Source organism: Haliotis rubra, unplaced genomic scaffold, assembly GCF_003918875.1.
Source record: "Haliotis rubra isolate DU_JTF1 unplaced genomic scaffold, ASM391887v1 Scf194, whole genome shotgun sequence".
Classification (NCBI taxonomy): domain Eukaryota; kingdom Metazoa; phylum Mollusca; class Gastropoda; order Lepetellida; family Haliotidae; genus Haliotis; species Haliotis rubra.
In genome coordinates this window covers 512244-537172 of record NW_025765936.1, presented here as the reverse complement: position 1 = coordinate 537172, position 24929 = coordinate 512244, and the positions used below count along the sequence as shown (strand labels likewise).

The 24929-nt window shown below is 39.1% G+C and overlaps 1 long non-coding RNA gene across 1 annotated transcript; it reads left to right on the top strand.

Annotated features, from left to right (window-relative positions):
• Positions 1-1992: 1992 nt before the first annotated feature.
• LOC124274748 lies at positions 1993-20739 on the top strand. Its single transcript, XR_006898010.1, has 3 exons — positions 1993-2114; positions 5203-5209; positions 20729-20739. It is a non-coding gene; the product is annotated as an uncharacterized LOC124274748 (long non-coding RNA).
• Positions 20740-24929: the final 4190 nt, after the last annotated feature.

The following is a 24929-nucleotide window of genomic DNA, read 5'->3' as shown; positions in this document are numbered from 1 at the left end:
GTGGTCCATTGGCATCCCGAACGCCAATTACTCTTCGAAGGGGATGGGCCCCTAAAGATATATTAAATAAATAGATAAATAAATGAAATAAATAGATAAATAAATGAAATAAAAAAGTAAATAAAAAGTGAATAAATCAATGAAAGAATGATTGAATGGATGGATGGATGGATAATAGATAATAAATGAATGAATGAATGAATGAATTAATTGATTTTTTTAGGTTTTGTATGAATGAATTCTTAACTAATAATAAATGAATGAAGACATGAAAAAAGAAAGAAATCGATATCCATTTCACGATTTTGTGATATTGTCCACGGCCATTGTCTGACAAATGAGCTGTGAGTCTTGTTGACAATGACTGCTGATTATTCCTTCCAGAATAGATCATGACGAACGTCCAGGTGATTAAGAGTCAGAAAACATCTGCAACCCGTCGTGTTTAGACCAGGAAAGTCACATAAGTCAGCTTGATTGGATTGGAATAACATGTCAACAAAATCATGAGTTTCATGATATTCCACACATACCACTCCAAAAAGTAAATCTGGGGTTTTGTGGGGTAACAGCTTGCATATTTACTTAATGTTTGCGACTTGTAACTCACAATCAAAACACTTTTCAAATTCACCCCACCCCCCCCTCCACCCCTCACGGATAGGAGTGAGTGAGTGAGTTTAGTTTTACGCCGCACTCAGCAATATTCCACCTATATGGCAGCGGTCTGTAAATAATCGAGTCTGGACCAGACAATCCAGTGATCAACAGCATGAGCATCGATCTACGCAATTGGGAACCGATGACACGTGTCAAACAAGTCAGCGAGCCTGACCACCCGATCCCGTTAGTCGCCTCTTACGACAAGCATAGTCGCCTTTTGTGGCAAGCATGGGTTGCTGAAGACCTAATCTACACCGGATCTTCACGGGTTCTCACGGATAGGAGACAAGAAGATCACGAAACCTCCTCACTAACAAGTGCTAGCTCATTCACCGGCTTAACAAAGAGAGAGAGAGAGAGAGAGAGAGAGAGAGAGAGAGAGAGAGAGAGAGAGACAGAGACAGAGACAGAGACAGAGAGAGAGAGAGACAGAGACAGAGACAGAGACAGAGAGAGAGAGAGAGAGAGAGAGAGACTGGTGTATATTTACATTACATCTTGACTTGTATATGTTGACATGACTTCTTGTCTGGTATAATTAGGAGATACACATCATGTGTTGGCGAATTTCCAGGTGTTATTGAGTATTTTAAGCACGGGAATTACACCCGGAAATTCGCCAACACATGATGTTTATCGACATTGTAAACACAAAAGTAAACCAAAAGGTCCACACACGTTTTTTGTGTCTGCTCTCATTGTCATCGAGTACGGGCACAACAGTGAAATGTCATCAGCCGGCCGTTTCGGCTGTCTCCCATGGTAGTATCTGGAACTGCTCATTTGTGACGTCTTTCGGACTTTACGTCACAACATGATTTAAATGAAACACATAAAAATCATAGATCCATGTTGTTATTATGATGACAGCAACCCTTTTCCAGGAAACCAATCTCTTGTAGGTTGGTCCTTTACAGAAAGCGAAAAACAAATTGACGTTGATGGCAAACAGGAGACATATGCTTACAGAATATGCTGAATTCCTGAAAAGCTGTGTTGTTTCATCGAAAGTACAACTTCGCTCTATCGTTCTGGTACAGAGAAACACAACACTGGACACTCGTTGTATCAAACAGGCTACCTGTTCGTTCAGTCACAAAACTCCCGAGAACCGCTTGAGTGAGGGCGTCATTAGAAAGATTATGTTGACTGTACATGCTGATTCAGCTACACATGCTGGAACATTCATCGTGAAAGATGTGCTGTGACACTGCTCCATGGGTCTGATAGTGTGATGGTCAAATGTACGTTGGAGGTATTCACTAAGTAGTTTACCTTTGGCAGGTATAGGACAGGTCCACTCTTCACAGAAACGGAAGTTGTGTTACTTGTGGTTTAAACATATTTATTCATTTAGTCATGATGGGATTGGCAAACAAGCATAAAAACATGCTTATATCAATGCCGCTCCCTAACAATGATACAATAGTATTAACATTAATGATAGTGACGTACACGTGAGCTGGGCGCAAAACATAATGTGAACCTACAAGGAACAATATTGACAATGTTACAATTTCCAAACATACGTTGAAGGCAAATAAACTAGAAGCTGTTGTGATCTCAGTATAACAGCAAGGCACGGCATGTACAATAAAACTAGGCTAGGTAAGTTGCGAGAATCTCTGGGAATATATGATATAATTATGTACCGATTTTAGTAGTTCCAGATTTACCTGTTCTGATGAGCCCGAATGACCAAATAAGATTGATGACAAATTACTCTACTAAAGAAGTATGCATTTGATCTTATGCCGTTAAATACGGGGCAGATGAGAAAGAAATGAAGCGCATCTTCGGTGTGATGCCCGCAGTTACATTCAGGACTATCAGATATATATCTGGTAAACTTATCTCCATTTAGATCGCTACACCCAAGTCGAAGTCGGGAGTGGATTATATGGCATGATCTTGGACCTTTGGAAAGATTAAAGTAGATTTCACTGGTGTTTTGTTCTTTTAGATTGTTTTTGAATTCCCCATGAGTATTGGCGTTTACAATATCTGAAGGGAGAGAGTTCCAGATGTTTACCGTGTCAGGGATAAATGAATTGGAGTACAAACTAGTATTGTATTAAATATTTTGTAGGTCAGAATTATTTCTCAAATTATATCCACTTACAGATGATACTTTTTCTGGAACGAAACTAATCAAACAATCTGGAACTAGTTTGTTAACCATATTATAATATATGTATAATTTTTGACGGCGTCTTCTATTTTCAAGTGAAGAAGTCAAGTGCTACTTGTGACCTGAGAGTAGATCACGCCTACGGATTCATTTATATACTCCGGATGAAAGTGAGTGAGTGAGTAAGTTTAGTTTTACGCCGCACTCAGCAATATCCGAGCTATATGGCGGCGGTCTGTAAATAATCGAGTCTGGACCAGACAATCCAGTGATCAACAGCATGAGCATCGATTGGGAACCGATGACATGTGTCAACCAAGTCAGCGAAACTGACCACCCGATCCCGTTAGTCGCCTTTTATGGCAAGCACATGAGTTGCTGAAGACCTATCCTACCCCGGATCTTCACGGGTCTCCGGATGAAAGTGTTCAATTGTTCTTGAAGGTGACCTCACAGGACAAACAAATCCTGACAAAATCCCAGGAAACAGTAGTAGTGGTGGAATACGCCTATACTCGATAACTAGCTCTGTGACAAACATTGACAGAAGCCACAGCCAGCGTTTCCTCAAAAACATGCATGGTTTATTATCATCTGACTGTTGATAAAGGTTTCTATAGGAACATCGCTAATGTGAATATCACGTCAGTTATATTCAACAGCTGATAAGCATGTTAGCCGACTTCTCAGCTCGAAGATTCAACACAACTAATCAGCATGTTTGTGCCTCTCACTTTGGAAACTGTTGTACAGGTAGAAAGATAGGCAAACATGAAGAATAATGGGGTGTCACTGATTTGAGGCAGATTGTTGTAGATGTAGCGAGATGGTCCAACAGTATACAGACCACCAAATATGAAAAGTAGTGTGGTGTCACTGATTTGTGGCAGATTGCTGTACACAAACCGAAACATGAGTCTCATTAACCAATTCAGACAATTACCTACTTTTCAGCTGATCCGAATTTTCTCGTGTGAAAGTGAAAAGAGACACTACAAACAACTATGGTTACACTGAATTCCAATTTATTGTTTCATGAGAAAAATGATATTTACAAACTAATTTAATTTTAAAGTCTAGAAAAATCGTATTTCTATATTTTATGTCGAGGTTTTGGCAGCATGTCTTTAACTAAGACATCACAGACTGCCCCTGTTCTGAAGAGGTCGTACAATGATTCACAATTCATCTGGCTCGCTGGTTACACATGTTATGTGTTCTTTGCGCCTATTAAGTGTATTTGTGTAACGTACAATGTGATTGATATAGTATCAAGTCCGTACCAGACCACCAAACTTTTCTAGAGGCAGAGCCTCGTTTTGAGTTTTCCATGATTTCCAGATTTCCGTTTGTCAGAGCACGCTGCACGGCGTGTTTGCAAGGAGTAGAAGGAGCGTAGTGTTGCAATGTACAAGTGATTAGATGTATCAAATAATACTGATGAATATTTACGTATCCAGTTGAATCAGTTGGTCTCAAAATGCTGTACTTGTTATTGTACTGAGTTGCGCAATACGACGGAACACAGTCAGCAGGAAACGAGACTGTTGTGTAATCAATGTTTTGACTTGGTAGGGGAGATGGTCCAACAGTATACAGACCACCAATATGAAAAGTAGTGTCGCTATTTGGCTTGTCCTGGAATAACACGAGTTGGTCACGAATGAGTAGAAAGTAGTCTCTGATAGGCACGCCTGCGTTATGTGAGACGCTGTGTTGTGGCTAGAATCTGAGACACATTCATATATTTTACATCTGTACAAAGGCCCTCCTGCTTTGCGGCAGGATCTGCTGCTTGATGCAGGACAAAATGTTTTAATGCCATCCCTTTTGTCGACGTTTTCATTGCAGTCTTTCCAAGGTATGCCTTTTCAAAGTATCTGGAAATGTGAATCTTGCTCCGAGTTTTTAAGTGTTATCATTATTCAAGTCGGACCCCAGAGTTCTTGATCATCATTTGGTTCCAAAATATGTCCACTGGTACAATGAGTGACCCCGTGAAGATCCCGGTTAAATTTAGAAACTCTTTGATTATCCTTCCTGTGTGTTGAGGAGCGTTGGTGAGCGCAGTGGTAGAAGCGTTCGCTCGTCACGTAGAATACCCAGGTTCGATTGAATATAGAGCAGATTAAGAAACCATGCCTTACTAGGCATCTTACAGTGACTCCAGTTGTCTGTCCGTTTTCTTTCGGGATTCAGACCATGAAGTCGATATGTTGATCGCCCTGTGTTCTCCCTTAATATTTGGGTGTTAACGTTTTCGGATAAACTGCACCTTCGTCTGTTTGTTTTGTCGGTGAAATTAGAATGGATTTTCTCCTTTTGAACTTCACGATCATCTAGCTGTCCATTAGTCGAGAAGGACCATGTGATACTGCTTCTTCTTCCCTTTCTTGGAACAGTTGCAGGTTCGTTGTCAGCAGTCATTTTCTGAAGTGAAGAAGTCGACCGGTTTTCTTTCTTCAAAGCATGATAACACTCTTCATCGTTGAGAATCTTCATTACTACAGGAACGTCCTGACCACCTTGTGCCTTGACTACAGCACCCATCAATGTGTTTCCTGCCTCTGATGATGACTCATTCGTGAGGATCATAACAGGATTACCCTTTACAAAAACACATTTGGGTAAATATACCTCTTCAAGAGCATAAAATACTTTGCATGGAAGGCGAAGGTCCTTTATCTTCTTTTGACTGCCTATTGCCTTGGGCAGTAAAGACCTGTAAAGATCAAAGGTAAATTAGTTTCGGACCTTCTGGTACGATGGTAGGAGTTGTGCTTGCGGCACTTGGCAAGTTTCATCTGAACCTATCTTACGTATGTGTACCTATCTTGCAACAAACAGGAAGGTGGGTTAGCCTGGTAGTTAAACCGTTTGCTCGTCACCCCGAAGACCCGGGTTCCCTTCCTGACATGAGTACAATCTGTGATGCCCATTTCTGGTGTCCCCGTCGAGATGTTGCTGGAAGATTGCTGAAAGCGGCGTGCAACTAAAATGCAGTCACTCATCTTTGTATCATAACTGCAGGGATGTATTTATACACCTTCCAGCATTACTTTACCTCTGGGGCGGTGGGATAGCCTAATGGTTAAAGCGTTGGCTCGTCACGCCGATGACCCCGGTTCGAATCCCCACATGGGCACAATGTGTGAAGCCCATTTCTGGTGTCCCCCTCCGTGATGTTGCTCGAATATTGCTAAAAGCGGCGTAAAACCAAAGTCAGTCAGTCAGTCAGTCAGTACTTTACCTCTTTGGCCCAGTGAGTCTGTTTTCTCGGATAATAGAGTTTTGTTATTTTTTGGCTTTAGCGTTTGTCTGTATATGTAATTTGTGTAGTCTTGCCACGCTCTACCATTGGCTAGTGTTATACTTGTAAATAAGTCATATCATACTGCACCTTCTGTTTTCATGTACCACAACCTCTAGGACAACCTGAAGGGTTTTTTCCGAAAGAAAACAACTTTCGAATTCATATGCATAACTGATTATGTGTATCCAGGAAAAGGAGCCTTGCCCGAAGAGTGAGTGAGTGAGTAACTGTTGCTTAACATCATCAATTTGGCAGCTATTCGCGGTTAGAAAATCAATTGTTGTAAACAACGTTCGCATTCATACGTATATCTGATTATATGCAGCCAGAAGAGTGAGTGAGTGATTTTATGTTGCTTAAAGTTGTATGAGCAATTTTGCAGCAATTCGCGGCAATGAAATATACAACGAAACGGAAACGAATATACAATAAAGTTGATGAGGAAAATCACTAAAACTTAAGTCCATTCCTTACCAGAGGATGTTATTGATGTCACTGATCGTCTTCGTGTCCTCTGCATTGAAGTCACCGTTAGTCTTCGTGTCTTCTCCAATACAGACAATTACTGTCACGGGAAGGTATCTTGCGGCACAGTCTCACTCATATTTGAATAGTGAGAAGGATCTATTGCAGACAAGTCAGTTTAACAGTGTTTCTCTGTGTATTGTTACCTCGTGCTATGACAATAGCCTCACCTGTCGAAACTAATATACACCAGCACTCCTTCGTGTGAACAATAAAGCAAAATGATCTCGCTACTTCAGAAAATCACCACCTCTGAGCTTTGCGTTGGCCTTTCGTTGCCAGCAGAGAGGGGTATATATAAATATAAATAGATGGACTGTTAATAGATTGATATATATCAAGTCTATATCTATATACCCCCCCCCCCTCTGACTAGCAACGAGGGGCCAACGCAAAGTTAGTGATCAGAGTAGGTAATTTCCTGTAGTATAAAAATAAAAATATATAAAAGATGAGTCTAGATATTTCTTCTTGTCAAAAATTCTATATCTACACCAGATCGTTTGCTGTTCAACGGCTGCAGTGTGTGATACTTAAACTTATATGTGTCCTCTTCGACTACTTTCAGATAATATAAGTATCCGAATATATAAGTATGAAAATATTTCAGTATTTATATAAATATACATATAAGTATCAGTGTGTGTATGTCTGTTTGTGTGTGTGTGTTTGTGTGTGTGTGTGTGTGTGTGTGTGTGTGTGTGTGTACACTTATTTTTATACTTATATATGTAGAGAACTAATTTCTGAACTAATTACACGACACGGATCTTCTCCAGCATGTTTCACTTTTATCTTGTCCCTATGTAATGACAGACAGACAGATTTATTTTCGATAATTTAGGCCGTAGGCCCTAGGCCCATAATACATACATTAGGCAAATGTATACACATACTGAGTAAAGCTGGGTGTAGTTTAGTATTAATTAATGTTATTAATTAATGGAATATTTTGGACATATTAACAGAATATGGAGTTCATCTTCGATGTAATCAAGGCCAGCAGCATGACAAAAGAGGCAGAGACGTTCATTATACGGGGTGTTTGTATGACGGCCACATTCCACTGCGAGTCTGAAGTTACAGAACCGAAACTGAGTTATGATTTTACGTTGATTTGGTAGCAGTTCACTGCTTAAATATGGTTCGACGCTGAGAATAATTTAAACTGTGGCTAGTAGTTACATTTGGATGACGGATCTAGTGATGCATGCCAGATTGAGCGAAACAGTAACAACATCTCTGATTAAACATTCCCATGAATGTGGATTTACAGCCGATGTTTTGAGATATCCATAAGATACCAAATCCATATTGAAATAATATCAGCCTAATATGAGAAACCCATCTTGTTTTACCATTATCGTCCACAGTTTTCATCATTTGATATGCGCAATAAGGAATGTGTTTCGTGGAAGCTGCATCAGTCTGCACCAGTACTTGACTGCTCTTGAGATATATTGATACTTGAGGGCAGCTCTCCCACACTCTCCCAGAACCATGTTGTTGCTTTACTGACTTTAAGAAATGACTTCCAAAATCTAGTTTTAATTTTTTTGCAGAAGCTTGTTCCCCATATTTCAGATCCGTAACAGAGTATTGGTGCAATCATAAAGCCAAATATCTTAAACAATTCATAATGGTGAGTATATCTAAAACATTTTTGATAACTGTTGAAAGAAAATATGGCTTACCTCGCTTGGGATGACAAACAGGATTTCGCTTTCTCCGTGATAACCTTGGAGTAAACACAATACCTAAGTATCGATACATATTAATAGTTTGTATTCCATTTAGAAACCACTTCTCATAATCCATGAGAGGACCTCCACTGCGAAATTATTTAAGTCTTTTCCAGGACCTCCACTGCGAAATTATTTAAGTCTTTTCCAGATTCACCTTCATTCCAGTCTCTGCACAAAACTGTTCAACAATATAAATTTTCCTTTGGAGCTGCATAGCGCTGTCAGATCCAGATGAGACATCATCAACAAATACGAGAGGATAACATCAATGGCATGTGAAGAAATGGAAACACCTCTTCCATCAGCATTGTCTAGCAATTGTGATAGTTGATTTATAAAAATGTTGAAAATTTGAGGACTTAAAATACATCCTTGCCTTTTGTCAATATTACAGTTGAAATAAGATGATACTCCAGGTTTGATAAATTTAGATTTTAAATTTTTGTATGCACAGTTTCTTTATGTGCCCAGTATATATGAACATTCAAAGGTGTTGTCTGTCATTTCATGGAAGATGGTACTCAAATAATTAATATCTCGTTGTTGTTGAAATATACATCGAGCAATGCCTATATTTTAATGTATCCTGGCTGAATATTTATCTGGTATTGTGTGTGTGCACTTCTGGCTGAATAAGTGGTCTCAAGAGGCTTTGAAGAGTCCCCTCACACACACTCACTCACTCACTCACACACTCACACACTCACTCACTCACTCACACACTCACTCACTCACTCACTCACTCACTCACTCCACCTCACTCACACACTCACACACTCACTCACTCACTCACACACTCACTCACTCACGTTAACTTTAACTTAAGCTTCCGATACATCAGTAATCTAGTATCGTTCACTAACCATCAAATACGCAGTCCCTTTCCACTGGTTTAATCACCTGAACTTGAATTTAGGAAACAAGTAAGACCCCATCATATTGAGATCTACACATACAGATTCGGAGTGACAAACACCTCTCCAAAAGCTGTATGACAAAAGGGGTGATTTCAACTTTTAAATGGTCAACCTCCCTTTCATGTCGAGCAATATTCCAACCGCTCCAGCCTTTGCTGTTTTAATATTTTACAACTTTTGTATACAGTCAGGCCGCGGTAATCCGGTCCTCGTTAATCCGAATCCACCGACTTCCGAACGCTACTCACTGAGAACCAAATCATCTCCCTATATATTGTATATAATTGACACCTCGTTAATCCGATGATTCAGTTTCCGCTTCCGAACGCTGGTCAGTCGGAACGGATTGGACTAATTACGTTGTAAACAGCTGCGTTAATCCGAACGATTGAAGTTGACCGCGCCGCTGACTGGTCCACCCAAAGTTGTAGTTGTATCAAGGGGAAGTAACTCGGTGGATATACTGTGGTTTCAGCAGTGCGAACGTTTCACTATCCGAACGTTTTTTTTAAAAAACCAAAGTGTTCGTATTAACGAGGTCTGACTCTAATCGAGCATGCTCTTTCTATTAAGATTTCACAGACGTTGTCGAAGGTTACAACTCACCATCTCAGTAAAGCTGTCAAACAATGCTATGGTAGACATGTGGAGGACATTTCAAATTCGATGCATGAGAATATGTCCGTGCAATGCCTTACTTTGACTTGGGCCACATGATCCCGAATTATTTCAGGTGAACAAATGACAAGACTTTGCATATGTTTTCTTATGGACGTTGAAATGTTTTTGTTGTTTGTATTTATCTATTTTTTAAGTACTGCTGTTCAAGATAGAGAAACTGCACATAGGATAGTCTAGTCTTCAATATTTGGGATTACACTTTTTTAGTAAAGTACAGATTCTAGTACTTTCGTTGGGTTGAGCGGGCGCTCTAGGCGGTTGGCTTTGTGTGCTGGCGATTAGGTGCCTGACTCTGAAGGTGTGGGTTCGAATCCCATTTGACCACTTTCCAAATGGCATTGTGTATTTCAGACCTTTACCTTGCTTCGGAACCTATCATTTTGATATATTTAAGGTCTTTTGAAGTTTGTAGTAATTTTTTTAGGAATATATGTCACATGGAGCAAAGATATTTTAATTTACTTTCGACTCCCTGAGTGGAAGTGCATTACCACTTGATAACATAAGACGTTCTATGGAAGAAACACCTTTATTCTTAACAACATGGAAAAAACATATATTTGCAGAAGAAATACAAACTATATGAAACGTCAATGCAAGCGAGTAACCTTAAGGTCAAAATGGCTACGGTGTTTTGTTTGTTTGGGTTTTTAGTTTGGGGGTGGTGTGTGTGTGTGTGTGTGTGTGTGTGTGTGTGTGTGTGTGTGTGTGTGTGTGTGTGTGTGTGTGTGTGTGTGTGTGTGTGTGTGTGTGTGTGTGTGTGTGTGTGTGTGTGTGTGTGTGTGTGTGTGTGTGTGTGTTGGTTTTTTAAAGGATCGCCGTAAAGGATTGCTGTCCACCCAATCAAGAGTATTTTCTCTAACGTTAAATTTTATATCTGAGGCAGTTCCAAATTTAAACCTTCAGTGCAAAAGGATACCTAGTCTTAACTGTCACAACTCACTGGATGATAGCAGTAAGTCGGTGTTATACATTTTATACTATATACGTCATGAGGTGTAAGGCCATGGCCTGACTGGCTTTTATATACTTCTCTTCAAAGGTTTAGACTTACTGACAACACTCACTATATGTTATGGTTACATCGAAGATTGATTTCTCCACTAACCCGCGGCAACCAAATGCAAACTTTATGCAGATGAATTGCACGAGGATGTATTTTGTATCAAATTGTTGAAAAGCATGTGCAAATACCGCTGCGTTTTGGTGTTTTGATAAGAATTTTCACTGATTTGTATCATTTACTGAATTCATGACACTAATCGTTTCAACGTTACGAATTTGTTTTACACTACATCAGTTTATCAGTATTTTTTAACAGTATGGAATATTTTGCAAAATTTAGTTCAGAACAGTTGCCTGAAGTATGTGGCTAGGCTTACACTAGTGAGTCTAAACCTTTATAGACTCCTGCCCAATATAACAATGCATACAACATGATGTATGTTGTATTTAGACGTGCATCTTGGGTGAGTGAGTGAGTTATTATTTAACGTCACATCGGCAATATTGCAGCCATATCGTGACGAGAACATATTTGATTTTGAAGTGGAATATATGTATATTATAAAAACCTGTCGACGAAGGACAGTAAAACAACTAAAGTATCACAATTAGAATTAAAACTAGCGTGGAAAGTTTAAAACTAATAGCAGTATTTGGACAATACAATATAAAAACAGGCTAGAGATCGCCAACAACAGAAGGTAGATCACGACGTGCATCTTGGGACACACAGCAGTGGCCATAACAGCTGACGCTTCTTTTTAAGCAATTTGTTTGTGCATCACAAGAGGTCGTGTATATTACGACATAGAGTGAGTGTGTATGGTTTCGCGCCTCTTTTAGCAATAATTTAGCAGTATCACTGCGGGGAACACCAGAAATGACCCTTTTACACATTGTACCCATGTGGGAAAACAAACGCTTTAACCCTTAGGCTACCCAACCGTCACTGTTACGATAGGAAGAACAAGTGTTATGCGACTTAGGAACACAGAAGACACAAGTGTTACTATCTGTGGTAAAGTGAAGATACGAGTGGTGTGATGTAGAGAGGACACGAATGTTAGGCCTCAGAACACACAGATATTACGACGTCAGAACACATGTAGATTTTACGATGTCAGAACACTGATACATTACGACGTCAGAACACATATATTACGACGTCAGAACACACAGATATTACGATGTCAGAACACACAGATATTACGACGTCAGAACACACAGACATTACGACGCCAGAACACAGACATTACGACGTCAGAACACACAGATATTACGACGGCAGACACATGTAGATTTGACGACGTCAGAACACACAGAACATTACGACGTCAGAACACAGACATTACGACGTCAGAACACACAGACATTACGACGTCAGAACACAGACATTACGATGTCAGAACACACAGATATTAGGATGGCAGAACACATGTAGATTTTGCGACGTCAGAACACAGACATTACGACGTCAGAACACATGTAGATTTTACGATGTCAGAACACTGATACATTACGACGTCAGAACACAGATATTACGACGTCAGAACACACAGATATTACGACGTCAGAACACACAGATATTACGACGTCAGAACACACAGACATTACGACGTCAGAACACACAGACATTACGACGTCAGAAACACAGAACATTACGACGTCAGAACACAGACATTATGACGTCAGAACACAGACATTATGACGTCAGAACACAGACATTACGACGTCAGAACACAGGCATTACGACGTCAGAACACAGACATTACGACGTCAGAACACAGACTTTACGACGTCAGAACACACAGACTTTACGACGTCACAGACTTTACGACGTCAGAACACACACATTACGACATAATGAAGACACTAACAAGAAAGACAAAGGAAGGTATGTGTTGTACCACGTTGAGAAGAAGTGTTTTACAACCTGAGAATGCATATGCATTTTGCATATACAAATATAACCATGAAGTTGTGTGCATGAAGAGTTAAAATGCTATGTGTGAAAGGCCTAATGTAAGAATGACTGACTGTGTGTTGCTAGAATTAAGATATCACACAACGAATTTGGTCTTTCGATTCCCCAATAAAACCCAAACAAACAAAACAAAAATCACTGCAGGGTCACATGTCACTGCAGTGTCACTGTACTGCAGTGTCATATATAAAACAACAGTGTAATATAACACAGACATATTCAATATGACAGAGAGAAGACAACCGCTACAAAATAGAGAAGACATTTGAATTCCCCACTTAGGATGGAGATATTGGTATAACTGCAGCCGAACAGATACGACGTAAGTAAAGAATATATGTAAGACAACATGAAGCTTAGAGATGCTTGTATCAGAACACTAACCGGACACAACACATAAAAAGGTCATATGGGCGTGGTCATATAGGGTTCATAAGCCGATAAGAAGTAATGGAACAAAGTGGCTGGTGCATCAGTCTTCGTGCACATTAGGTAGAGAGTTAAATAGTGGTTCAGAATTAGTCATTTTGTTTCTCCAGAAATCAGCATAACTACATATTGCATTGTGTTGAATCTCTTGTTAGTGTTTCTTTCACACGTTAATTGCATATACCTCTTTAAACTTGAAAAAATTGTCAGACATCATTCCATTCAAAACAGTTCTTTTCCACAGAGCATTCGACCAAACGCCTTAGAGCAAACCTTGGATTCAGGCGCTATTCAAATTTTAACATTATTTATTATTATTAGTCTTTTTGGCGCCTCACAGAAGAATCTCAGATGTTGCTAAGTGTAGGCTGGTTTACAATATTTGATGCCCTTCTTAAAAATGTCCTGAGATGTTGACTTTTTTCAGGGTAGATGGTAGATCGTGTTGTTGCGATATTGTTGAAGAATCTGTCACCATGCATAACAGTTCGTGTCTTGGGCACAGTGATCAGACATGTAGATTGTGATTAAATAGACCGGGCTGGGTCATCATCACTGACAAGGTTCTTAAGGTATGTTGGAGCAGAGTTATGCAAGGCCTCGTACAGGTACATCGGGTATTGAGTAGAAATGGCAACTAATGCAAGATCTTCAGCATTGGTGTGATATGATCACGTAACCGTGTGCGAGTAATGAGTCGCGCTGCACTGTTCTGTACTCTCTGTAGACGGTCTGTGAGAGACTAGAGTATTCCACACAGTAGAGCGCTGCACTGTTCTGTACACTCTGTAGGCGGTCTGTGAGAGACTAGAGTATTCCACACAGTATACGTAGAGCGCTGCACTGTTCTGTACTCTCTGTACGCGGTCTGTGAGAGACTAGAGTATTCCACACAGTAGAGCGCTGCACTGCACTGTAATCTCTGTAGGCGATCTGTGAGAGACTAGAGTATTCCACAGCTGTAGAGCGCTGCACTGTTATGTACTCTCTGTAGGCGGAGAGACTAGAGTATTCCACACAGTAGAGCGCTGCACTCTTCTGTACACACTGTAGGCGGTCTGTGAGAGACAAGAGTATTCCACACAGTATACGGAGAGCGCTGCACTGTTCTGTACTCTCTGTACGCGGTCTGTGAGAGACTAGAGTATTCCACACAGTAGAGCGCTGCACTGTTCTGTACACACTGTAGGCGGTCTGTGAGAGACAAGAGTATTCCACACAGTATACGGAGAGCGCTGCACTGTTCTGTACTCTCTGTACGCGGTCTGTGAGAGACTAGAGTATTTCACACAGTAGAGCACTGCACTGTTCTGTACTCTCTGTAGGAGGTCTATGAGAGACACATAGTTCATACGGTAGAGTGTTGACGTACTCCAGTCTTGATGTGACAGGTGACTGTACGAATTGGCAATTGTCCAATCGTTGATATCAGTTAGACACGCCTCCAATCTACTGTCGGCACTACGCCGGTGATTACAAGGTGATATATCTTTGTAAATCTGTTTATCATCTGCACAAAGAAGTAGGTCATAACGGCGACATATTTCGCCCAATGGATTCAATTATAGGTAGTAGAGGACTGGTAGTAGAGGACTATCCTTGTGGTACGCCAAAGTTGACATATTTTTCTCCTGACGATACCGATCCTATTGCCAAGCACTGAGTTCGTCTTGACATGTTGGATTAGGACCAAGCGATGACAGTGCCTGATACACCATAGTTGTAACGAAGGCTACAGAACAATATACGGTGGTAGCTGAGGTCAAAGGTGCCTGACTGGTCTAGAAGCAGCCTCATTTGCTAAGCCACTGATTTTGCTGGACACGGTTATATCAGATGAGGTGGTTGGTAAGATGGTTTCAACTGATTGTCCCATAAGATTCTTTGTGAGCCTGAAGTGTTGCTTGTGATCTGTACTGTACCCAGTGATTTTTGGTTTTGGCGAGAACTTGACCGACTCGTTCTTGTAGAGCTGGTCAGGCACCTTCTTCTCTCAGCCTTTCGACATACATGCTTCACCTCTCCGTAAACCAGAGAGCCTTTGACCTCACCGTGATTAGTTTTCCTTGTAGAGGGCATGTTTCTTGAAGTCTTCAAATGGTTGATTGAACCAATCACATTCAGTGAACGATCAGTGAGTTGCACTTCAGTAGACATCGCAAGTCAAAAGCCAATGTAAGTACGTGTAAAAAGCCACTGTCTGTGCTAATCAGACTGGAACTGATAAGGTGCCCCTATTAGTGATATGGAAATCATTAGATAAACACATGCTTAGGCGGAGGAATTGGGACTGGATCATCTTTCTTTCTACCCTCATAGACATACCTATGTCTCGAATACATCGATAAGTCGAATTTATTACTTGGTCCCCAGCGATTCGACTCATCGGGATTTGACTGTAGTACGTTTCATGACCCTGGATATGTATACAGGATGGTCAATCAAAATTGATCGTAACAGCACAGGGAGTGAAAGGAAATATACTCTGTTTCAATGTTTCAACTCAGATTTCACATTTTCACAAAGAAAGATTGAGCCTAGTGGTCCCAGCACTCGTTTGCTGTGTTAATGTGGGTGAACGTATCGGTGCAGGGATCCAAATTCAGTTATTTTAAAATGGGAATCTTCACATTGGTGGTGTACCTAGACGACAATTATTTTATATAAAACTATCAGAGGCAAAAACAAATACACTACCCATTGTAATTGAAGTGAACCGCCTGTATCTCACCAACGTTTATCAAATGTAGGCGTTCCATTTGTTCAATGCTACATCCCGGTAAAGCAGTTCCTGAAAAGATCTTCATCCCGTCAACATTTACCTGGGAAAATATGATCAAGCATGTTATAATATGTATTTCTCCCATGTTATAATATGTATTTCTCCCATGTTATGATATGTATTTCTCACATGTTATAATATGTATTTCTCACATGTTATAATATGTATTTCTCACATGTTATAATATGTATTTCTCACATGTTATAATATGTATTTCTCACATGTTATAATATGTATTTCCCCATAATATGTATTTCTCATGTTGTTATGATATGTATTTCTCCCATGTTATAATATGTATTTCTCCAAATGTTATAATATGTATTTCTCACATGTTATAATATGTATTTCTCCCATGTTATAATATTTCTCCCATGTTATGATATGTATTTCTCACATGTTATAATATGTATTTCTCATGATATGTATCCCAATATTATCCCATGTTATAATGTATTTCTCCATGTTATGATATCCATGTTATATATGTATTTCTCCCATGTTATAATATGTATTTTCTCATATGTATTTCTCATGTTATGATATGTTTTTCTCCCATGTTATAATATGTATTTCTCACATGTTATAATATGTATTTCTCCCATGTTATAACATGTATGCATTTCTCTCACATGTTATAATATGTATTTCTATATGTTATGATATGTATTTCTCATGTAGTATGATATGTATTTCTCTACATGTTATAATGTGTATTTCTATAATATGTATTTCTCACATGTTATAATATGTATTTCTCACATGTTATAATATGTATTTCTCCATAATGTTTGATAACAGATGGAACTTTTAACGCATTGGTCAGAACACTTTAGAGAAAATATTCAACATTATTTTACAATTGCTAAAAGCTGTATTCACAGGCGAAAAGTATCACAAAACCATTTAGTATATGGTCATGTCTATTCTTATCATAATCATGTTGGCTTGTGTCATTAATTGGGCAGAATATACATTGATTTTACGTGAAACGATCAACAGCGAGCATCACGTACATTACGTGTGTCAGACAGCAAATATCGGTTTTCAGTAATGTGTCCATACAGCTCAATAACTTGGAAACTCAATTATCGTTGTTGATAGGCAAATGTGGGGCCCTCTCAACGGATAGTGGCAAGTGATTGGTTTGCAGGAGATGTTGGTTGTCATGCATCGTCTATCAGCCAATCTAAACCGGATGCTAACACCTGTCAGAGTACAGGTCGACCACGAGTGACAATTTCTGGGACTTCATTATTGTTTTACATTTTAAGTGGCATGTTGAACAAAAAGCGGTTTAAAAACCGCGGTTTGTCTGACAGAAAAGTCCGGGAATGACTGAGATCAGCCGGATATAATTCCAGGACACTATTCCCCACATGGGCATGATAATGAAGGCCGGGTGAATTGCCAACTTCTGGTTTCTCCAGGCGAAACATTGCTGGAATATTGCTGTAAGTGGCGTAAAACCATGCTCACTCACTCACTCTGATCTGTAATATAAGATAATTAGTTTGTATTTGCATTTACCTGGTATTCATTGTGTCGAAACAAGAGTTTCATTTCAAACTTCCTCCCGACCTTGAAAGGGAATATCTTTGCAACCAGCATAGAGGCAGGTATTCTATCGTAAATAGTCATTTTCTTAGAGTTGAATGTTATGCTCATAGGATATGAAAGGCAGCCGTCTTTGCGGAAATAAATCATCGCCCTGAAACGTGGAAGGCAGCAAACGGTTCAGCAGCAGTAGTAATAATAGTACTACCAGTTATAGTGGCAATAACAGTGGTAGTAATAGTAGTAGCATTAACACCAGCAGTAGTATTAACTATAATAGTCAGCCAATAGTAGTCGTGTTGACAGCAGTAATAGTAGTAGTAGTAGTAGTAGAAGCAGTGTTGACAGCAGTGTAGTGGTAGCAGTAACTATAGTAGTAGTAGCAGTAAGTATAGTGTAGTAAAAGTAGTAGTGTAGCAGCAGTGTTGACAGCAGTAATAGTAGTAGTAGCAGTAACTATAGTAGTAGTAGTAGCAGCAGTGAGTAGTAGTAGTAGTAGTAGTAAGTAGTAGTAGTAGTAGAGTAGCAGCAGCAGTGTTGACAGGCAGCAATGGTAAGTGGTAACTATAGTGAGTAGTGAAAGCAGTGGCAGTAGTAGTAGTAGTAGTATAGTAGTAGTAGTGAGTAGCAGCAGCAGTAGTAGTAGTAGATGGTAAGTAGTAGCAGTAGCAGTAAGCAGTGTTGACAGCAGCAATGGTTAGTAGTAGTAGTAGCAGTAACTATAGTAGCAGTAGTAGCAGCAGTAGTAGTAGTAGTAGCAGCAGTAGTAGTAGAAGCAGTGTTGACAGCAGCAATAGTTGTAGTAGCAGTAACTATAGTAGCAGTAGTAGCAGCAGTAGTAGTAGTAGTAGTAGTAGTAGTAGCAGTAGTAGTAGTAGTAGTAGTAGTAGTAGTAGCAGTAGTAGTAGCAGTAGTAAGTAGTAGTAGTAGCAGTAGTAGTAGTGGTAGTAGCAGTAGCAGTAGTAGTAGCAGAATATAGTAGAAGTAGTAGTAGTAGAAGCAGTGCAGCAGACTAGTAGTAGTAGTACAGCAGCAATAGTTGTAGTAGTAGCAGTAACTATAGTAGCAGTAGTAGTAGCAGCAGTAGCAGTAGTAGAAGCAGTGTTGTACAGCAGCAATGGTTGTAGTAGCAGTAACTAGTAGTAGTAGTAGTAGTGGCAGCAGTAGTGGTAGAGCAGACAGCAGTAGTAGTAGTAGTAGCAGCAAGTATAGTAGTAGTAGTAGCAGCAGTGCAGTAGTAGTAGTAGTAGTAAAGTAAAAGTGTAGTAGTAGTAGTAGAAGCAGATTGACAGCAGCAATGGTTAGTAGTAGCAGTAACTATAGTAGTAGTAGTGGCAGCAGTAGTAGTAGTAGTAGTAGTAGCAGCAGTAGTAGTAGAAGCAGTGTTGACAGCAGCAATAGTTGTAGTAGCAGTAACTATAGTAGCAGTAGTAGCAGCAGTAGTAGTAGTAGTAGTAGTAGTAGTAGTAGTAGTAGTAGTAGTAGTAGTAGTAGTAGTAGCAGTAGCAGTAGTAGTAGTAGTAGTAGTAGTAGTAGTAGTAGTAGTAGCAGCAGTAGTAGTAGAAAGTAGTAGTAGAAGAAGCAGTATTGACAGCAGCAATAGTTGTAGTAGCAGTAACTATAGTAGTAGTAGTAGCAGCAGTAGTAGTAGTAGTAGTAGCAGCAGTAGTAGTAGAAGCAGTGTTGACAGCAGCAATAGTTGTAGTAGCAGTAACTATAGTAGTAGTCAGTAGTAGTAGTAGCAGTAGTAGTAGTAGTAGTAGCAGCAGCAGTAGTAGTAGTAGTAGTAGTAGTAGTAGGAAGCATAGTGTTGACAGCAGTAGCAGTAGTTGTAGTAGCAGTAACTATAGTAGTAGTAGTAGTAGTAGCAGCAGTAGCAGTTGTTTCTGTTGAATACGCACCTCTCATACATTTTTCCAATGATGTTTACACTCGTCAAACGTTTGGTTGGAGGAGAAAGGGACACCTGTCAACACGTGTTAAAACACCGACATAAATGCACTACGTACTTCCATAAGTTCAAGCAAGTTCTAGCAGGTTACACTAATAATGTGACTTTGATTATCGTGTCCTGCTCTACTTTATTCCTGTTATGCACTTTTTTCTTGGTTTAGTTCAGTGTTTTACAGGTTCATATTCGATATCAATAGACTAAAAATTGCACATTGAAATATAGTGATAGCCACTTATCATGAGACATTCATTGGACGCCATGGTGGAATATTATACATGATGATAGTAAGTCAGAGATATAACATAGCCGGCTGTCGTATCAATTACGTCCATAAACAACTTGAATCACTCTACTATTCCTGTAAAACACCGACAAAAGTACCTGATAGATTATTGTGAGCCCATTTTACCCCATGTTATATCTTTGTTGTACACAACATACCTCTGCAATTTCAGACATGCGTTTGCAATAGGATCTGGTAGCTTCAGAGTTTCTGAACTCAGATACCACGAAGTACTTCCTAGGACAACTGAACGCCTTCATTTCTGGAAATTGTTGAGAGCGCTATTTAGTTTTATTAAGACTGAAACAATTGCAAGAGAGTCATGAACATTGTGCAACAACGATCACTGGGATGTTTGTTAAAAAGTTCTTGGCCTCGAGATCCTTCATATAGAGTGGTTGCCAGTGATAACCGAATATTTCAGTGAACACTTGTTCTTCAGTTTATCATTAGACATCACACACTGAATACAAACTGAAAGCTTTCAAACTGTTCGTCGTTTATACATGTGTCTAATATTGACCTGATTATATTAGCAAGATACATTATTGATCTTTCGTAAAACACAAACATGATCTATAGCAGTTACAGATCTATCATTATCATTAAATGAAATGCCAAGATAAAAGTTATTTATTAACAATCACATTATGGCGTAGTCTTCATTTGCTTCAGTACTTATTAGTGAGTGAGTGAGTAATAATTAAATGAGAACTTATATTACTAAAAAGATCCTTCATAGTTTGTGATTTGAAATAGATATCCATTGTGATGGAATATTCAACACAGTCAAGCAGGACATGCTTGACCGTGATTCTTTCATCACAAGGGATACAAAACGGAGGATCCTCACCTTTTAATAGGTACTCATGAGTATTTCTTGTATGGCCAAGGCGACATCGTCTTTTGTTGGTTACCCAGCCACGTTGGCATTTCTGGGAATACACTGACTGATCTTGCTGCTAAGGCAGCACTCAACAAATCTGTGACACCACTTCTTATTCCATACTCTGATTACAAAGCGAGCATAAGAACTTACATCCGTGATCTGATGCAGTAGAAGTGGAACACCCTAAGTTAGTATTAATAGATTACATGAAATGAAACCCTATATTGGCTACACCTACTTGAGTTGTAAGTCCAGAGATGAGAGAACCACGGTCAAGCATGTCCTGCTTGATTGCATTGAATATTCAATCACAAGCGATGACTTTTTCAAATCACGAACGATGAAGGATCTTTCTGACAATATTTAGTTCTGATTTAGTTATTGCATTTTAAAAGGATTAGATTTGTTGAATGATTTGTAAATAGATAATTATTTTATCTTTGGAGGTTTAAATTACTAATTCAGATTGTTAGTGGCTGAATCCTCAAAGGGGGTTAAAGTACTGTAAAATTATTGTCCTCCTGAGAGGGAACGTAAGTAAATTAAAACTTTCCACTTTTGTAATCGCAGAATACGTGTCTTTTTTAATGTATGGCTAGATTTGCCAAATTGCTACCGGCTGAAGGGATGGTGTAAATCCAGCTAGGGTCCATGCAGGAAGCAAATGTACTGTAAGTCCCCATGGTCCATAGTATGGTGATCTACCTTCAGTTGTTGGCGATCTAAAGCCGGATTTTACATTGTGTTGTCATGTATAGTAAAAATATTACAGATTTAATGACTAGTTTTATGTTTATATCTGTGATAATCTAGTTAGTTGTTTTACTGACCTTCGTTGACAGACTTTTATAAATTACCTTTAATTGCTAATATATTTATAACTTGTTTTAGTCACGATATGGCTGAAATATTGCCGACTTTAAATTTTAAATCAATCACTCACTCACTCACTCGTTTGTTAGGGGTTCTTCATTGGTCTCCACATTATAAACATGTTCCTTCTGAGAAAGGGATTTAGCTGTTTAGCCTCAGTTATTATATGGACCTATTGGCCCCTTACCAGCCCTAGCTTCAGTCCTCACTGACCTGCGAGGAGCGCCAGTATCAATACTCATTAACGTGTGAGGAGCATTAGTATCAATCCTGATTGACTTGTGAGGTGCAAAAGTATCAATCCTCATTGACTTGTGAGGTGCAAAAGTATCAATCCTCATTGACTTGTGAGGTGCAAAAGTATCAATCCTCATTGACCTGTGAGGTGCAATAGTATCAATCCTCATTGACCTGTGAGGTGCAAAAGTATCAATCCTCATTGACTTGTGAGGTGCAAAAGTATCAATCCTCATTGACCTGTGAGGTGCAAAAGTATCAATCCTCATTGACCTGTGAGGGCCAAAAGTATCAATCCTCATTGACCTGTGAGGTGCAAAAGTATCAATCCTCATTGACCTGTGAGGTGCAAAAGTATCAATCCTCATTGATCTGTGAGGAGCACTAGTATCAATCCTCATTGATCTGTTAGGCGCACTGGTATCAATCCTCATTGATCTGTTAGGGTCTCTAGTTTCAGTCCTTATTGTAAAATCTTGTGGTAACTCCATGTACTTCTGGCTTCATCTAGTGTAAGTCTAAAAACAGCAAACGACTCCACCCAACCATAGTCCGTTTGATTCAATTTTGATTTCATTTGAGACCGATGAATTGCTAACTTACACAAAATATAACAATTGTAACAAAACCAATTTTTATACATGAAATCGACAGACCAACTCTGATGATTTGTCTCATAATTTTGGACACCCGAAGATAAAAGTTGTTTACACACGATCATGACTTTGTTGTCACATTTCGCTATTTCTTACGAGGTAGTGTCGGTAGTGTCGAGGAAAGACTTGAGAAAGTGTGAAAAACTAAAGTGTAAAAGACCGAAAAACTACAGACTGAATTACGTACTTTTCTGTAGGAAGCAGGAGCATGTGGCGTCAGATGGAGCATGACACTTGAGAAACCCCAGAGTGTGCTGGACATCAGAAGGTGGAGGAAACTGTGAACACAGGAACATGCTGGCCAGCTGTTGCAGCAGCATGGCTGTAGAAACTTCAGCAGAATGACAAGCTGACTGGTTTCGAGCACAAATATACCTTCACCATATTACAATAATATATTCTCAGAATTCGTTTTAAACAAAGTAAAGCTTCCAGATGAAATTCTATGAACTGAAAACTGATTTTTTAAAAAGCTGCAATTGACTGAGGGGTGCCTACTTCCAACTACCATTACGACATTATATTGATATAGATACAGAATTCACTACAAGAGCTAACAGAAGTTTAAATGAAAGAAACGTATTCCAAAAGTCTTAGAATGTACTGTCTTTGACGTATGGCAGAACAAGCAGAATGACTTGATTCATTTTAAGCCTTTGACTGCTGGCTCAATAAAACTACATGAATTTGACTTATATTAATATTTAAGAATACAATTGCCATGTATATTTGAGGGACTGTCGTCCTATAACTACCTTGCCGTATACGTTTTGTATTCGAGACAAGTAACAAATGAAACAGACGAACATTTGAGGGTATCGTGTTTTCCATTTATGGAAGATGAGGTAATAATGTCCTAGTCATTGTCCTTGGACTATACAACGAAGAATGCCTATGGTATTATGCGTACGCACTGAGTGATTACATTCCAAAGTTGCTTTGCATCTGGTATGTTTAACTTTAACTTTGAAAGTTATAGGACTCGCGTATGCTCTCAGAAGGAGAATAACTTTACGATACTTTAACCCTCTTTGAGGATACAGCCAACAATCGCAGACTCTAATATATACTACCATGTTTAAAATGCCCTTTATCCTTTTCTTTAACCTATTATTTTAAATTCGTCTAATAATTCTATTTCCTATTATTATTCTAATAATTTCTATAAAATCAATTACATGTATTAAATGATACATAACATTATCAAAAAAAGATCCTTAATTGATTTGATATTAAAATATTTATCCCTTTTGATGAGAAAATTAATGGAATCAGGACATGCTTGACTGATTCTCTCATATCAAGGGATACGAAACGGAGGATGTTCACCTTTGAGCAAATATTCCTATTCATCTAGTATGCCAATGCATGATGCACTCTTCAAATCTGAACTGACAACCCAAGTAGGTGTATCCAATATAGGGTTTTATAGCCTGTGATTTATTAATACCTACTTGAGTGTCCGACTTCTCCTGCATAAGATCACTAATGTACGAACGTAATGGCTGCTTTGTAATCGGAAAATGGAATGAAAAGTGTTCTCACAGCTTTGTTGTGCGCTGCCTCAGCAGCAAAATCGGCCATTGTGTTCCCAGAGATTCCAACGTGGCTGGGTAACCCACAAAAGACGATGTCGTATTGGCCAGTTGTAAGATCAATATATAATTCAATTATATCGATTCAAAGTGGATGTTTGCCAGAGAGCTTTCTTAGAGTTTGAAGGCAATGGAGAGATTCTGAAATATGATATTTTGTATATATTTGGGGTGTTTATTATTCTGTTAAGGCTGTTAATGTAGCATTTATTTTGGCAGTGAAAACTGAGCTGTGATCTGGTAGTGTAGAAGATATTGTTCTGGATACAATGACAGTGGCACATGCAAATGCGCCATCATCCTTGGATCCATCTGTAAATATAAGGATTTGTATGTATTAATTATATATTATTTCTAATTGATTAAATTCTTGGTTATATTGTAATTCATTAGTTTATTTTTTAACTGAGGTTAATGTTAGGTCGACTTGTAGCCTAACCAGTTGCCAAGAAAGAGAAGAAAGAAGACGGGAAGGAGATACGTTTTCCAGCTCAATGCCGGCAGGAGAAAGGAATTGTTTGATTCTGAGCCAACGATGCGGTAAAAGAGAAGATTTATTGTTATATAAATCCCCATAGGATGGATTGTGACACATTTACATGCATGGTTAGATTTGTTAGAACATTGTTTTGTAATATATTGTACGGGGAATTTTAAACGATGTTGTGTAAGAAATGGCTCCTCTACCTCGACGTTATGACTGTCAACGG